This window comes from Peromyscus leucopus, chromosome 3, assembly GCF_004664715.2.
Source record: "Peromyscus leucopus breed LL Stock chromosome 3, UCI_PerLeu_2.1, whole genome shotgun sequence".
NCBI classification, from domain to species: Eukaryota; Metazoa; Chordata; class Mammalia; order Rodentia; family Cricetidae; genus Peromyscus; species Peromyscus leucopus.
Genome location: NC_051065.1, coordinates 156,220,811 through 156,237,789, shown reverse-complemented (window position 1 = coordinate 156,237,789; position 16,979 = coordinate 156,220,811). Strand labels below are relative to the sequence as shown.

Genomic DNA, 16,979 nt, shown 5'->3' with positions numbered 1-16,979 from the left:
ACATGAATCAGAAACCACCAGTTTGCACACTCAGGAATCCCATAAAAACACTAAACTGAAAGCCGTAATATATACACTAAGGATCTGGTGCAGACCTGTGCAGGCCTTGCCCATGCTGTTCCAGTCTCTGAGATCATATGAGCTTTGCATATGTTGATTTAGAGAGTATGTTAGAGTTTCAATTGCTGTGAAGAGACACCATGACCAAGGCAACTTTTTTTTTTTTTTTAAATGTTTTTTTGAGACAGGGTTTCTCTGTGTAACAGCCTTGGCTGTCCTGGAACTCGCTTTGTAGACCAGGCTGGCCTCAAACTCACAGAGATCCACCTGCCTCTGCCTCCCGAGTGCTGGGATTAAAGGCATGTGCCACCACACCTGGCAACCACGGCAACTCTTATAAAGGAAAATTTTTAATTGGGGCTGGCTTACAGTTCAGAGGTTCAGTCCATTATCATCATGGTGGGACATGGCAGTGTGCAGGCAGACTTGGTGTTAGAGAGGTAGCTGAGAGTTCTGAATCTTGTATAGGCAACAGGAAATGAACTGTCTCACTCAGCATGGCTTGCACATATGAGACCTTAAAGCCTTCCTCCAATGAAACCACACCTACTCCAACAAGGCCACGCCCCCTAATAGTGCCACTCCCTTTGTGGGCCATTTTCTTTCTAACAACCACAGAGGGCCTTGTTTTCTTTGTGTCTCCATCCTCTCTGGTTCTTACACTCTTCCATGGGGTACCCTGAGCTCTGAGGGGAGGAATTCAATTGAGACATGAGATTTAGGGCTGAGTGTCCAAGGTCTCTCCCTCTCTTGTAACGTCTGGCTGTGGGTCTCTCTATATTTGTTCCCATCTGCTGCAGGAGGAAGCTTCCCTGATGATGGCTGAGCAAGGCACTAATATATGAGTATAGCAGAATATCATTAGGAGTTATTTTGTCACAATGGTATTTTTGTTTGTTTGTTTTTCTTTTTTCAGACCAGGATTATTTGGTTTTACCCTAGGTTCTGGGCTATCTCGTCTCTGGTTCTTGACACCACACAATGTCAGGTATGGGTTCCATCTCGTGGAGCGGGCCTTAAGTCAAATCACTCATTGGTTGGTTGCTCCCACAGACTTTGTGCCACCATTGACCTAGCATATCCTGCAGGCAGGACATCATAGTAGGTCACAGGGTTTGTGCCAGCCCTGAAACTTTAAAAGAAGTGTGTGTGTGTGTGTGTGTGTGTGTGCGCGCGCGCGTGCGCGCACATGTGCACATACTTTGTGTGTGAATAAGGATGCAGGTGTGCGTAATGATTAAAAAAGAGAGAAAGAAAGGAAAGTGGAGTGGGTGCCTTTCGGCGGGCCCTGCCAAGGTCTGCCACTAAGCAAACCCGCCACGTGCAGCAGAGTTAGTGCAAGAGGTTTGCTGGGGGAGGAAGAGTGAAAGAGTGAACGGCCATGTTGGAGTGGGAACATGAGAGAGGCAGGCAGACAGACAGACTGAGAGAACAGGGAAGAGACAAGAGGAAGAAGAGGAGTCAAGAGACAAGAGAGTCAAGAGAGGAGCAAGAGGCAAGTGAGCAGGCTGTGCCTCGTGAACACTTTTTTTTTTTTTTTTTTTTTTTTTTTGGTTTTTCGAGACAGGGTTTCTCTATGTTGCTTTGCCCTTTCCTGGAACTCACTCGGTAGCCCAGGCTGGCCTCGAACTCACAGAGATCCGCCTGCCTCTGCCTCCCAAGTGCTGGGATTAAAGGCGTGCGCCACCACCGCCCGGCACGTGAACACTTTTAAGGGGTGCACATGTCGCAAGGTTGAAGGTGGGAAGGCACCTGGCGACAGGTGATGACGTAATTTAAGTAGTGCTTTGGTGGCAGAGGCAGGCTGCTTCGGAGGAGGAAACCAGCAGTGGAGGTCAGATAACGCCCTCAGATGTCGGTCCTCACCGGCCACCTTGTTTGAGACAGGCAGTGTCTCTTCGTTGATTTTCTACTGTGTGCACCATGCTGGCTGGTGGGGGAGCTTCTGGGAATTCTCCTGCCCCCACTTCCTGTTTCCCTGCTGGAGCCCTGGGCCCTAGGAACTCCTCCTTCCTGCCTTTTCTGTGGGGGTTCTCAGCAGGAGCTCCTCCATTCCCAAACAGCCTGTGTGGGGTGGGGTGGGGAGGCTGTTGAGCTCCTTTGAGGGAGGGCACCCCAGGTGGGCACATCTTGGGCAGAGTTGGGGGATCCATGTTTGTGGATCACCGTTGGCTAGCACAATGAGGGAGTGGAAAATGGATTACAGCTACGCCTCTGAGTACCTCCTGGATGCCAAGCCCTTGGCAAACATTTCCATCCCCTTCATCTTTAGAGGCATCCTGGCATCCTGGCTTGTGAGAACTCCCTACATTACAGAACGGGAAATCTAGGTTTCTCAGCTAGTATCAAGTGGACTTGGAGGCTGCCTTCTAGGGGGCTTCAGACCAGATTTTTCACCGTGCATCCTGCCAACTCTGCTGCTGGCATTTTCTCTCTGAACCATTAAAAACTCCCCTGCTCTCTCAAAGCAAGCAAACAAAAAGCCCAAGACAAAGAAAAATGATAGGGAGGCCATTTGGGGGATGGGTAGGCTGGTGTGTTTATCTGTTCCTTCTCCAGGTCCACTTTCCCTGAAGAGAGCCTTTTTGTCTTTCTCTGGCTGCTAATTTTCCACCAGTGTGCCTCCTTCATTTCTAACAACCCTACACTGGCCTGCAATTTGCTGTGTCCAATCCAATTAGGCCCATGCTGAGAGACAACTGCTGGGCAGCCTCACCACAGCCCAGCAAACACATCTTCTCTTCATTTCGTGGACATCAAAGCCCAAGAACCCCCTCCTTCAGCATGTTTGGTCACAAAGAGCCAGAAGAGCGGCAGAAGCACTAGTTCATGGAGGACAGGCCTCATCTAGAGCAAGTTCTGTGTTAGAGGCAAGGCGGCATCTGTAACCCGGAATGTGTCTCTGAGGCTCTTGGTGGAGTTGGTTTGGCTTTGGCTTTCTTTCTTCCTTCCTTCCTTCCTTCCTTCCTTCCTTCCTTCCTTTCTTTCTTTCTTTCTTTCTTTCTCTTTCTTTCTTTTTTCTTTTTTCTTTTTTTTTTTTGTTTGTTTGTTTTGGTTTGGTTTTTGGTTTTTTTGAGACAGGGTTTCTCTGTGTAGCTCTGGCTGTCCTGGAACTCTGTAGACCAGACTGACCTCAAACTCAGAGATCCACCTTCCTCTGCCTCCTAAGTACTGGGATTAAAGGTGTGTGCCACCACTACCTTGAAGCTTTGTCTTAACATGGAAGGTTTTCTTTCTCATTTTTATTTTGATTTATCCTACCACATGATCATGACTGTGTCTTTACATGCCTCATAAGCAACCCAGCTCATGCTCTAGAATCTTCTGGCTCCCTGGAAGGCTTCCTTATGCCCTTTTTCAGCTATCTACTTGCCCCTACCCTGGAGTTGACTTAGACTTAAAGTATCTTGTTGATGGACTTTTCCTGCTGTGAATAAAGCTGTGTGTCCAGGTGTTAAAATGGGTCTTCTCAGCGTTATCTTTTGCAGAAATATTGCCAGAAGAACCTGTTGATCTCTCTCCTAGAAACTCCATTCAGGGTTGGTCTCTTATTCTCTCTGCCTCTGTGTGTGTGTGTGTGTGTGTGTGTGTGTGTGTGTGTGTGTGTGTGTGTATGTTTTCAGTCTCCTAAGTAGAACTAGCATTTCAGCACACTCAGCTTTCTGTTCTGGTTTTATCCAGCAATACTCCTTAGTGAAGCTGAGCCCTGGTTCCTCCCATGCCCAGTGTGTCTTCCTACTTCCTCAGTTTGCAGCAGAGCCTCAGTCGGACTTCTGACACTGTGACATCTTGGACAGTTGTCAGCCAGTCCTGGTCATCCATTCTGCATACAGTTTTTCAGTTTGGGTTTATTCGCTTTTTATAACCAGGGAAGCCATGTTCGCATTCATTTGACCTGACAGCAAAGAATGTCTGTGTACTGCCCTTAACTTTGACATCATCAACAATATTTGTGTGTGTGTGTGTGTGTGTGTGTGTGTGTGTGTGTGTGCATGTGCATGTGCATGCCATGGCACTCATGTGGAGGTTAGAGAACAATTGCAGGAGCTGGGTCTCTCCTTTCACCATGTGGATCCTAGGTATTCAGCTCAGGTTGTCAGGTTTGGTGGCAGGTGTCTACCCACTGAACCTTCTCACCATCCCTCTCTCAACACTGAGAGCCATTTTGCAAAAGACTAGTGATGGGGGTAGTGGGTGAGCATGAACCACAGTGTGCACTTTGGGAACTTACAATTGGGTGGGTGGAGGCAGTTGGGCAAGCCAAGAGGGGCCATGGCACCAAATGCAGAGCTAGCTTGGAACAGCAGTACTGGCCTGTTGCTGGTGAGAGACTGTGTGAGGAGCACTGGGAAGGCTTTCAAGCACACGGAAGCCCCAAGCTGCCTTCAGGATGCTAGGCAGGCAGTGTCACCTGTGACACTATGGGCTGAGTGTTTCCAGGTTCTTGGCCTCCTATTCAAGAATAAAATAAAGTCCATACAGATGACAAGGTAGTGAGGAAACTTTACTCAAATCAAAGTGATAGAAGAGTTCAGAGTATACTGCAAGAAAGCAGCAAGCCGCATGCATGAAGATACTCTAGGGCCCCGGCCTGCATTCTCTTTATGGGGTCTAAAGAAGGAGGGGCTGTTGCTAAGGAGCCTCGTATTTTGGGTGATTCTCTGTATTGATAGATTAGGTCATGTAATACTTTTTCTGCTGTACATGTCCTTCCCTGTATCTGATTTTAGTTATATGCACTTCCAGTTCTGCACATGATAGATAGGGGATTGTCCCTAAAAATTCACCTGAGGATGCAGTTTTGCCTTATTGTACCAAAACTGGTCCTTATACCTGGACACAAAGAGAGCAGGATTAACTGGAATCTGTCTGAATTGGACCACTGTCAAGGGAAGGAGAAACCCATTCAATTGTTGGGAGAGGAGTAGTGTGTATGAGTAGGCAGATGCAGGTTGGGGTCCTAGGTTGCTAACAGGTTCAAAGAGGTATGTGTGAACATGCATAATATAGGCAGGAAAATGTCTCAGGCTTCCAGGTGCATTGTGTGTATAGCTTATACCAAGTGGAGTCCCAGGTTACTAAACTATCCCCTATGCTTGCTTGTCCCATAGGTGAGTGTTGGGGAGAAGGAGGAGCAGTCCTCTGACAGAGAGCTTCAGTGCAGCAGCTGAAAGCAGGCATTAGGGAGCAGTAGGCAGCTTGCCTTTTCTTGACCATCAAGTCTGAGCTGTAGGGAGGCAGGGACATGAGCTGAGAGTGGAGGGGTTGACAGGCAGTGGCAGGGACCAGGAGAAGGTGTGAAGGAAATCCCCAAGATGTGGAAGTGTGGTGATGAGGTACGGTACTGTGCTTCTGAGGACCTGGAGTCCTGCAGATTCAGCCTTTCTAAGGTGTTACCAAGTCTCAATAAAATTTAAATGTGCTTCATCTAATGCTGAGAACTGGGTGAGTGATCTGCATAAACTGTATTTACCTGATCATAAAGATATGTTTATGGGGAGCTGGGCATGGTGGCACATGCCTGTACTCCCAGTACTCAGAAGATTCAGACGGGGATTGTGAGTTCAAGGGACAGCTTAGTCTTCATAGAACATTCACAGCCAGCCCTCGCTATGTACAGAACCCTGCCACACTCCCCTGCCTAGTATGCCCAGCATCACAAGGTCACATCCTAGACCTATTGTGGCCTTTGATTCCTACCCTGGCCTTCAGCAGCAGCCCTGGATGCTTTGTTGTTGTTGTTTTGTTTTTGTTGTTGTTGTTTCAAGACAGGTTTCTCTGTGTAGCTCTGGCTGTCCTGGACCTTGCTCTGTAGACCAGGCTGGCCTGGAACTCACAGAGATCTGCCTGCCTCTGCCTCCCAAGTGCTGGATCAAAGTCGTGTCCCACCACCACCAAGCTCCTCGATGATTTCTAATGCCTTGTAAAATATTCTGGCAGAAATTTCAGTCTCTAAAGCATAAAAACAAAGCATGATAAAAGTCAAAATAAACCAGATTTTTTTTTTTTTTTTACTTTTTTTTTTTTTTTTTTTACTTGTGGCTATGTGGTTTTGGAAGCCAGAGAGGACACTGGGTTTCCTGCTCTATCACTCTGCCTTTTCTCCTTGAGATAGGGTCTCCATTTAACCTGGAGTTCACTGGTTTTGCTGACCTGCCCGTGAGCTTCTAGTGTCTACCGGCCTGCCACCTAGTACTGAGGTTACAGCTGTGTGTGACCACACTCAGGTTTTTAGGTGGAATCAGCAAGTGTTCCCACCACTGAACCCTTTCTCCAACCTTGGTTTTAACATCTTTAAAGGGTGTAACAAGGGAGAATAATATATGACAGAAACTATTTGTGGCTTGCAGTTTCTAAAACATTTACTTCCTAGCTGCTTCCAGGAAGTGTTGGGCCCCTGGTGTTTCTGGCACAGCATCCTCTGAACACCATCACTTGACAAATGATCCTCAAAGCGATGCTCCGATGCTTCCACTAGTGGGAGGCATGAGCAGCCCATTTCCTGTCTGAACAGCTCAGGCAACATTTGTCATTTGGGGTTTCTGATGGAATTTGTCTTATAATGTATCATCTGGGCACTGGCCTTGAGTGATGTCTTACTGTGTGGCATCTGGGCACTGGCCTTGAGTGATGTCTTACTATGTGTCATCTGGGCACTGGCCTTGAGTGATGTCTTACTATGTGTCATCGGGGCACTGGCCTTGAGTGATGTCTTACTGTGTGTCATCTGGGCACTGGCCTTCAATGAAGACAAGAGTGCACATTCCATGTTAGCATTTGTCAAGTATCTCCTGTACTCCAGGCACTGTGCTCAGCTGAGGAGAAGTGGATGAGACAACCCTCAAAAATTAAAACATGGCAGGTAAAAGATTCAGTTTTTAGGGCTAGAGAGATGGTTCAGGGGTTAAAAGCTCTGGCTGCTCTTGCAAAGAACCTGGGTTTGTTACCCAACACCCACATGTGGCTCACAACTGTCTGTAACTCCAGTTCCAGGGGCTGCCCTCTTGTGACTTCCCTGTGTACCTGTATACTCATGATAAGACACACACACACACACACACACACACACACAGAGAGAGAGAGAGAGAGAGAGAGAGAGAGAGAGAGAGAGAGAGAGAGAGAGACTCGCATTCATATAAATAAAAACTAAAAAAAAATCTTAAAGATTCAGTTTTAAGCAATTTTCAGTCTTTAAAATCTGTTTCTGTGCTGGGTGATGGTGGCACACGACTTTGATCCCAGCACTCAGGAGGCAGAGACAGGTGGATCTCCGTGAATTCAAGGCCAGCCTGGTCTACAAAGTGAGTTCCAGGACAGCCAAGGCTACATAGTGAGACCCTGTCTCCAAAAACCAAAAATTAAAAAAAAGTCTGTTTTTGGTTTTTTATTTGTTTTCTTTTCTTTCTTTCTTTTTAGATTTTTACAATATCCTTTAGATAGTGTATTAGTCAGGGTTCTCTAGAGGAACAGAACTGGTAGAATGAGATTTATTGGAGTGGCTTCAGGCTCTGGTCCAGCTAGTCCAATGGCTGTCTACCAACGGAGAGCCTAAAAATCCAGTAGTTGTTCAGTCCTGGTGGTTGGATTCTCAGCTAGTCTTCAGTATACTCTGGAATCCCAAAGAAATAAACTCTAATGCCGTGAAGGAATGGACTTGCCAGTGAGAGTTGGGGCAAGCAGGCAAAGAGCAAAGTTTCCTTCTCCATATCCTTTCCACAGGCTGCAGTGGAAGGTGTGGCCCCGATGAAAAGTGGACCTGCCCATCCCAGTGATTTAATTAAGAAAAGCATCTCACACATGTACCCAGATGCTTGGGTTTTAGTTAATTCCAGATGTAGTCACGTTGACAACCAAGAATAGTCATCATAGATAATCTCCATCCTTTAAAACAAAATATACAGAATTCTTCCATCTGACATGGTTGCCAAAATCTTTGTTTTTTTTCCTCCCATCAGCGGAAGCACAGGGTGATGAGGTGCTGCTTAGTCATCTGGGGGCACTGATGGCAGTGCTGGGTATCCTGACCCCAAAGCCTGCCCCGCCCATGACTCAGAGTATCACCAAGCTGTCCACATGGCCATTTGTTTGGACAGAAAGAAAACTGCTCTTATTTTCTTTATTTCTGTTTTGCTGTTCCAGATACACGTGCCAAGTTAGAAAGACTCAGAGAGTTACTCTGTCGGTAGCCTGCCCCAACCCCTGGCCCTTTGCCTCCTGCTCCCCTCCTGCCCCTTCCTGCCTCCTATCCTATTGTAAAATTTCTTTACCATTTGTTAGCAAACAAAATCCATGCACAAATATTAAAGAGCAAAAGAGGAACCTGATCCGAATCACAGACCACCGCTAATACCTGCAGTCACTTGCTCCTGGCTCAAAGAAGCCATGCACTTCTCTGCTTAGCCTTTCTCTCAGTCACGTTCATCCCCAATGAAAACCCCACCTCTTGGACAAAAATGCTCCTCTGAATTGGCTAGTGGACCGCTGACAGAATTCCTGTAACATTTCTCCCTTTTTGTCTCATTAAGAAGGAAAGGTTCTAACTCTAACATAGTAAAATTGTATACAATAAGAATTATTGTCAAGAATTGTCCAGAAGAAAGGAAAAGTAATAACCTTAGCAAAAATGAAACTACATACAACAAGAACACCTATCAAGTAAGAAATACATCTCAATGTCTACTCATAAGTAACTGGCAAATTTATAGAGATTACTCCATTAGCTGTCCTCTCCTGAAAAGTCTAAAGTTTTGTACCTAGTATGCCTTTTGCCAAGATTCAGGAGAACTGTAACTATAACTGTCTAGTTTTTAGCCCCATCAAAGACCTGAGGAGGAAATAGTATTACCTGAGTAAACAGGAAGTACAAGCAAGCAACTTCCCCAAAACGTGAGAAATGACAACTGGCTACCTGGACAGTCACCCAAGGTTCTTCTGCAATGGTGGGGCATCCATCTTTTGCCTATAGGCTTAGAATATCTGACATTCTAAATATTCTATAAAATGACAGACCTTTTTTAGAAGCAGGAAATTTTGAAGGACTGTCCTACCCTGTTTTGGCAAAGTTCAGCAGTCACCTTTCTTTGTGTCCTGCTTGTCGGGTTTGGGCAGCGTACTGTCAACAGTCAAGGCAAGGGCAGTTTCTTGCCCTAATGGCTAGCTTATGCCACAAAGAAAGTAAACTCTATATGGAGTTTCTTTGATACCCATCATCCTCTTTAGAAGTAGATCAATGCTGCCAGGAGCAGATACAGCTCATGTCAAGAAAAGTCTAAGTTGTTAAAACAAGCTGTATAGGTAATAAATTAAGCAAAAATAGAAACGTGTACAGTATAAGGACAATAACTTCAAATTTGTAACAATATACAAAAATATCTTAAACAGAAGTAGAAACATATATACAGTATAACAAAAATAACCTTAAATTTGTATCATTGTACAAAAAAAAAAACCATACCAATGTAACTTATTTAAAACTAGTAGTTGCTTTTTTAGTTTGAAAGTAGATTCAATAATTTATCTTTTTGTCCTATCATATCTAACCCCCTTTTGTTTTATCATATCCAATAACAACTTGTAACCAACCACACACACACAGGATGACAAATGTCCATAACTTAATGAAAGACCAAAACTCATCCTGTTCCCATAACACTATTCCCCCAGCCTTTGCCCTCTGCTTTGTGCTCACCACCCGTTACCTACTCCCACCCTCTACTTCCTCCCTATCCTGCCTCCCTGCCACAGCTCTCCTCCTGCCCTCGCCACCCCCATGCCGAGCTCCCACCTCCTGCCCCCTGCCTCTTTTCCCTAGACTCCTGTCCTCCACTTCCTGCCCCCTCTTCCTGCCTCCTACCTCCTGCCTTCTTGTGTCTTGCCCTTCCCTCCTCCCCAGCTTCTTTCTCTTGGTTAGTGTGGGCACTCAGTGACATCTGAGCTCCCACATGTACGTCATTGGATGTGGCTCCGTGGATAAAAGTCTACAACTAGCACCGGTGCTCTGTGGCAAATGAAGCCCTGGGGTTTGTGTTGCCCAAGCGCCTGTTATTTCACTTTCCTCTTGACTGAGTTTGGGCTGCTGGGATTCTTGTGTGGTACTTGTCAAGCCCTCATCAAAGCCTGTCTTCTTTCACCAGAAACAACAGTCCCATCCTGGGAGACTGGGGTTTGTCCCACAATCAGCCTCAGGCCCCGTATCTGAACCTGGTGGCCAGGTGGGAATGGCAGAGCCGTTCAGCTCCTAAGAGGCTGAGGTCTCTCCTGCCTGTCCAGAGCTGAGAACCTGGCTTTTCAGGAGGACTGAGAGCCAGAGACAGGCATGACTGACTGCACACCCGAGTCCCCTTGCTCCTCCAGGTCCCCTGCATGTCACTTCCTAAATCTTCCCTTCCAGCTTGGCAACCGGCATGGTGTTAGGTTCCTCAGAGGTCTAGCCTGCCCTAATGCTTACAGCACATTCCTGATCCTGTGTTACTGTCCTTGCTACATCCTCCTGTAACTCAGTGAAGCCCCGCCATATCCTCTTAGAAAGTAAATAGGGTCTCGTAGTCTGCTCAGAATTTCTCAAAAGCCAAAGAAGTCAGAGAAAGTTTGAAGCATGTGCCTCTTACACTCTCAGCGCACCGGTTATTGCCTTCAGGATTTTTGTTGTTGTTGTTTGTTTTTTCTAGAAGCCTCCCAACAGCTTTACTGAGGTGTAGCTGATATTACAAATGTTCTCCTGCCTTCTAAGTAGTCAATCTGGTGACCTTCCCAGCCCCTAAAGCTATAGAGTGGTTTTCTTTTATCTCTGGGATCCTTGGGCCCCAGTAAAATTCCATCTCCAATGCCCTCAGCAGGTCATCGGAGAGCACAGGGAAAAGAGGGGAGCCTGGTCCTCAGGAGGAAGTCGCCGACAGCTGACTTCTTGCAGGATTCCAGTGAGGTGCATTTGCACCGCTGTCTGCTCCTGGGTCAGTCTCCTCGTACACTGGGTGATGGCCCCGGCCCTGGCAGTTTCCGTTCTGTTTGCTCTGCCTGTGTTGGAAGGAAATCAGCGTGCAAATGAGTATCCAGACACTGAGTGTTGGTTAACTTACAGGGACTAGTGGACCGGATAGATTCTGAAGAGGTTCGTCCCAATAAGGCCCAGCAGCTCAGGGAGGACGGAGAGGCCCTGAAGCTAGCAGCCATGTATCCTTTCTTCCACCTCCTCACTGTGTGACTCTGGGCAAGTCGCTTAACCTCTCAGTGCCTCATTTTCTGGTCTGTAAAGGAAACAATGTAACTGATACTGGGTTGTCATAGGAAGGGTGCGTACAAGGTTTAGCGTAGTGCTTGGTGCTTGGCAGAATGAGCATCCAGGGAAAACACTTTCCACTGGCCATCATGAGTTTTCGTATCTCCCAGTAGGGGAGATAATTTAGTCAGCAAGGGTCGTGAGGACCCGAGTTTGCTCCCTGGAACCCACCCATGTGTAAATACTGGGCATAGGCCACCACGGTGGCTCAGCCGTGTGGTGGCTCTTGCTACCAAGCCTGATGACCTCAATTCAATCACAGACCTACGAGGTGGAAGGAAAGAACAGGTTCCTGGAAATTGTCCTCTGACTTCCTCATGTATGGCATGACATGCTTGCACACCGCATCTCCTCTTACTAAAAAATAACGCAAAAATCAAGGCTTGGCACAGTGGCAAGCATTTGTAGTCGCGGTGCCAGGGCGGCAGAAGCAAGGCGATCCCTGGGCTCCAGCCAGTTTAGTGTATGAGCTCCAGGGCAAGGAGGCGGGTGTTGTTCTGAAGATGACCGCTGGGTTTGTTCTCTGTCTCCACACACATACACCTGCGCACACATGCCCGTGCATGCTTTAAAAGGCATCCAAAGCTGTAATGGAAGCTGTTACCTGTGGGACCAGGAGCCACTGCATCCCATTAGCTGTGGGTGTTAATGGGAGCTGTATAAAGGACTCTAAGAGATGAGAAGGGGTTTTCCCAGCAAAGAGTGGGAAGATTTCCTTAGAATACCACAGAGACTTCAGGTCGGGAAACAGCAGCCACGCCAGCATTTCCAAAGTAGCATCAGAGACCCTCCTCCTGCATCACCGGGCTACTGGTCAGACTCACAGGCTCCTGGCCACCAACCTTGTTCTTTGTCCCTGCGTAGGAAGAACACACAGGACCCAGGCAACTCAATTTTTAAAAAAGATTTATTTTTATTGTTTTTATCTGTTTGTATGTACATACAGTGCCCTCCAGACACCAGTATCCTTGAGCTAGAGTTACAGAAAGTTGTGAGCTGCCATGTAGGTGCTGGGAACTCAACTCCAGTCGTCTGGAAGAATAACACATGCTCTTAACCACTGGGCCATCTCTGCAGCCTCCCCCTTTATCTTTCGGACGCTTGCAGAGAACCAGGTATGATGGTGTACACCTGTAATCCCAGCACTCTTGAGGCTCAGGCAAGAGGATCAAAAGTCTGTGGACAACCTGGGCTGTATGGTGAGACCCTGGGTGAGCCTTTGCCTGATGTATGACGTTGCCCTTTGTGATCCGTGAAACTCACCAGTTCTCTAGGGAAGGGATTAGTTACTTTCAGCCCACCCGCTGTCTGCTGCTGTTTTTTCTTGGTTTCCCAAGTCCTGCTGAGAGCGTTCCAGCCATGCACACTGGGGCCCTGGTGACCAAGCCTACTTTTAAATGGGCGGAGCATACTGAGCCTGTGGAAAGCAGCTGCCCCTGGGCATCCAGCAGCAAAGTGACCTAGCCCAAGCCTTGGGGACTCGGGCAACTCCTCTCCTCATGCTGATGTCTCCTGTATATAAGGTCTTAGAGCCCTTTGGTGCATGCCCAAGGAACAGTATAGCTCAATTACTTGCTAGTTAGCATTTTAGTTTTTTGAGGGTACCCTGTACTGTTTTCCATAATGGCTGAACTACTTTTATTTCTACCAACAGCGTATAAGGTTCATTTTCCTAAGTCCCTGGGTTCCTTTTCCCTAAGTCCTTGCCAATATGTGTTGTTGTTATGGTGATTATTAATTTTTGTTGGTCAGTTATTCTAAGGTGAGATAGAATATCAATGTATGTTTTTATTTGGATTTCCCTAATGGCAAAAGATGTTGAACATATGTTTTTATGTATTTATTGGCTGTCATAGTCTGTTGAGAACTGTCTGTTCAGTTTGTTTGCCCATGGTTGGATAACTTGTTGCTTTGACTGAAGTTGTCACATACTCTGGATAATGAAGCCTCTGTCAGATGCATGGCTTGCAAAGTTCTCCCGTTCTCTTGCTGCCACTTTCAGTGTGGCTGCTCTTTAATTTGATGTAGCCCCATATGTCAGCTCCCAAGGATCAAAATGGAATCATCATCTCAATGAATGCAGAAAATGGCATTTAGAAAAGTCAGTCTATCCTCTCGATTGAAAACCCGAGAAAGCGGACACAGAGCTATTGTAGCTCAGAGTGAAAAAAACAGATTAGGACAAACCCACGACATCTGTCAGGCTGAGGAGCAGGAACTGGCCGCAGTGCCTCAGAGGACAGAAAGGATGAGGGTGTCTGTACTCATGGCTCATTCAATACTTGGGATTTTAGCCAGAACAGCTGTGAAGAGAAAGAAAGGGGTGTAAACAGGGAGAAGTCAAATTATCCCTGACTGCAGAAGACAGGAGTCTGTTGTTAGAAAACCCTCACGACTGCGCCAAGACTCTTCGAACCCATAAACAAAACAGTAAGGGAGCAGACTACAATCAGTGTTGAAAAATCACTAGCTTTTCCATGTGCCAGTAATGAACTCACTGAGACAGAAATGGAAGAAAACAACAACCATCACTACTCAAAACAAAATAAAACCAGGAATAAACCCAACTGAAGAGGTGAAGGATCTCTACCATGAAAACTAGAACAATAAAGAAACTGACATTTCACAATAGAGAGACTTCTAGGGTCCATGAGGCAGCATAATTAATACTGTTTTCAAATGGCCACACAGTCCCCAATAACATGCCAATGATAGTCTTCATGAAACTAGAAAAAAAATCCTAAAACACATATGAAGGAAGCTGGATATAGTAAATGTGACTGTAATCTCAGCACTAGGAAGGCAGATACAGGAAGACTGAGAGACCGAGGCCAGACTGGGCTCAAAGAAAATAAAACAACAAGTCTATGTGGAAATGCAAAAGATACCATAGAGTCAGAACAATTCTGAGCAAAAAGAGCAATTCTGGGGTCACCACAGTACCTAATTTCAAAATATACTATAGAAGCTGGGCATGGTGGCACATGCCTTCAATTTCAGCACTCAACAGGCAGAGGCAGGCAGATCTCTGTGAGTTCAAGGCCAGCCTGGTCTACATAGAGAGTTCCAGGCCAGCCAGAGCTACACAGTGAGACCCTTTCTAATATATGTTATACACATACACATACACACACACACACACACACACACACACACACACACACACACACACTCATACACTCATACTGTAGTACAGAGTTGTAGCAGAAGCAGCATGATGTATTGTTGTAAAGACAATTATGTAGACCAATGGGATAAAATAAGGAAGCTAGAAATAAATGCATGTAGCTGTAGCCAATTGATTCCTGAAAAAGGCACCAAGATCATATATCGAAAGAAAAGACAGTCTCTTCCACAGATGCTGCTGGGAAAACTGGGCATTCACGTGTAGAAGACAGAAACCCAAACCCTCTGTCTAACACTATACAAGTATGAACTCACAGGGCTGGAGAGATGGTTCAGTATTTGAGAGTACTGGCTACTCTTGCAAAGAACCCAGGTTCCATACCCAGCACCCACATTGTGCCTCACAGCCATCTGTAACTCCAGTTCCAGGAGATGTAGCACCCTTCTCTGGCCCCCATGGGTACTATACACAAATGGTGCATAGACATACACTCAGGCACACAATCATATACATAAAATAATAAATCTTATTTTTTTCATTCAACTCAGATCCAAGTCCTGAAGCTTTTAAAGTACTTGAAGGAAAACACCCAAGATCTGATAGAGGCAGCCATGTCCTCCATTAGTGCAGTAGCTTGGCCCCTTATTTCTCCAGGTCACTTTTCTGGGCCTACCTCAGTTTCCTTGTCCATCATCATCCTCTGCTGAAACGTCTGACTGGATGGTGGTGGCACTTGCCTGTTGTCCCAGTACTCGGGAGGCAGAGGCAGGAGGATCTCTGAGCTTGAGGCCAGCCTGGGCTAAGGGTTAGTTCCAGGACAGAAACACAACACACACACACACACACACACACACACACACACACACACGTACACACACAACTAAAAGTAAAAGGAATGTCTGCCCTGTGTGTACCCACGTCCTGCTGCCAGCCCCACCTTCACTCCCCCTGGCTTGGCATGCCTGCTGCCCACGGGACTTTCTCTCTTGCTCTTTCTGGTTTGTTTTTGCTGTGCTAGGGTTTAGGTCCAGGTCTCACGCTTCCAAGTACATATTCACACTACAACCTCGGCCCTGTTGTCCCTTGAAACCCGAAAGAGACCATGTTTGGTCACCTTTCCTGAGTGTCCCGGGAAGGACCGCCTCTTTTCTGTTCTCACTTCTCTGCCCCGCTCAGTTCTTAGCCTCTTTATTTGTCTGCAGTGGGCATGGAGCACAGGGACTCAGGCTTGGTAGACAAGAAGTCCCTGCTGACTGAGCTACATCCATGTCCAGCCTCTGAACTGACTTTGTCACTCACAGTCCTTTGCTGCTGCGGGTGTGTCGAACTCTGTGTACGTGCTGCTAGCTCCATCCAGGATTCTTCAGCTGTATTTCCCAGCCTCTTGTGGCTGGTATTTGTAGGCAGTCAGCTTTGTGCTGCTGCACTGGCTCAGGCCTCCACTCTGGGGTGGCAGGTCTCCTCCCACTCCTATGGGAGCCAATCCTCTCTCTCCCTTTCCCTTGGCCCCTCTACCCACCCATCGTACCAGAACTCAGCCTGTCCAGGCTCCTTGGAGCCCTGCTCTTCGACCCAGGCTTTTCTGTGGCCCTGCCTGGCACCCAGCTCCTTCGCCCACAGTCTTGGCCCTTGATAGGCAGACACAGATGCATTCTGGTGGACAGCCGCTGCTGTCACAGCTCCCTATTTCTGCCTCTGAAAACCAGAAAGGTGGGAAAACTGAGTGTCTCACAAACCTTGGCAGAAAAATTGTGCAAAACCACTCTGGGTGATAGCAAAGGAGTCTTTTTAAATGTCTTATTACTTATTTATGTTTGTCCTGTCTCTCTGTGTCTGTGACACATAAATGCAGATGACTGTGGAGGCCAAAAAGGGTATTGGGTCTCCCTGGAGCTGCAGTTATAGGCAGTTGTAAACCGGTAACACGGGTGCTCGAATCTGAACTCTGAGCCATCTTCCCACCCCCTGAATCTTCTCCAAATAGTCAATACAGTTATTTGACTTAATCACTGTGGTCACAGAGCCTGGGAGTTACTAGCAAACATAAACACTTTTTATTTCATATATAGACTCATCTCTCTGCTAACAACTTCAGTTTCATGAGTTTACTGAACAGTCTAAATGACCTTTGACTGTAGTAATAACTAAAGCAAATGCCTCCTTGTTATCTAAAATGCCACATATTGGATAATTCCTGTAAATTATACCTCATCTCGCAGTCAAGGCACGTTTTCACTTTCCCAGACAGAGTCTTCATTATGAATTGCATAGAGAATACCAAATGCTGCATTTTACATCAGGCACGAAATGGGCTAGCGTTGGAGTGCAGTAAAACCTGTTTTATGTAAGTCTCTCGGTTATCATTGAAAATGTTTCTTAACAGGTCAAAAGTCAAGACTTTACTAACTTTGAAGACCAAAAAAGCCTACTTTTTCATTCTACATTGTAAATAAATTTTATTAGAATTCTGTTTAAATGCAATCAGCCCCAACGCATAGGTAGCAAGGCATGATGGGT

At 46.4% G+C, this 16,979-nt stretch overlaps 1 protein-coding gene across 2 annotated transcripts in view; it reads left to right on the top strand.

Moving 5' to 3' along the window:
• The window catches only part of Atg7 (autophagy related 7), a 224,191-nt gene that overhangs the window by 8,398 nt on the left and 198,814 nt on the right, over positions 1 to 16,979 (top strand). Inside the window, exon 1 of one of the 2 annotated variants that reach the window (XM_037204256.1) lies at positions 12,427 to 12,450. The exons of the other annotated variant lie outside the window; for it this stretch is intronic. The gene's annotated coding sequence lies outside the window, so the exon portion shown is untranslated. Of the gene's footprint in view, positions 1 to 12,426; positions 12,451 to 16,979 lie in introns of those variants that run through there. 2 annotated transcript variants of the gene reach the window in all.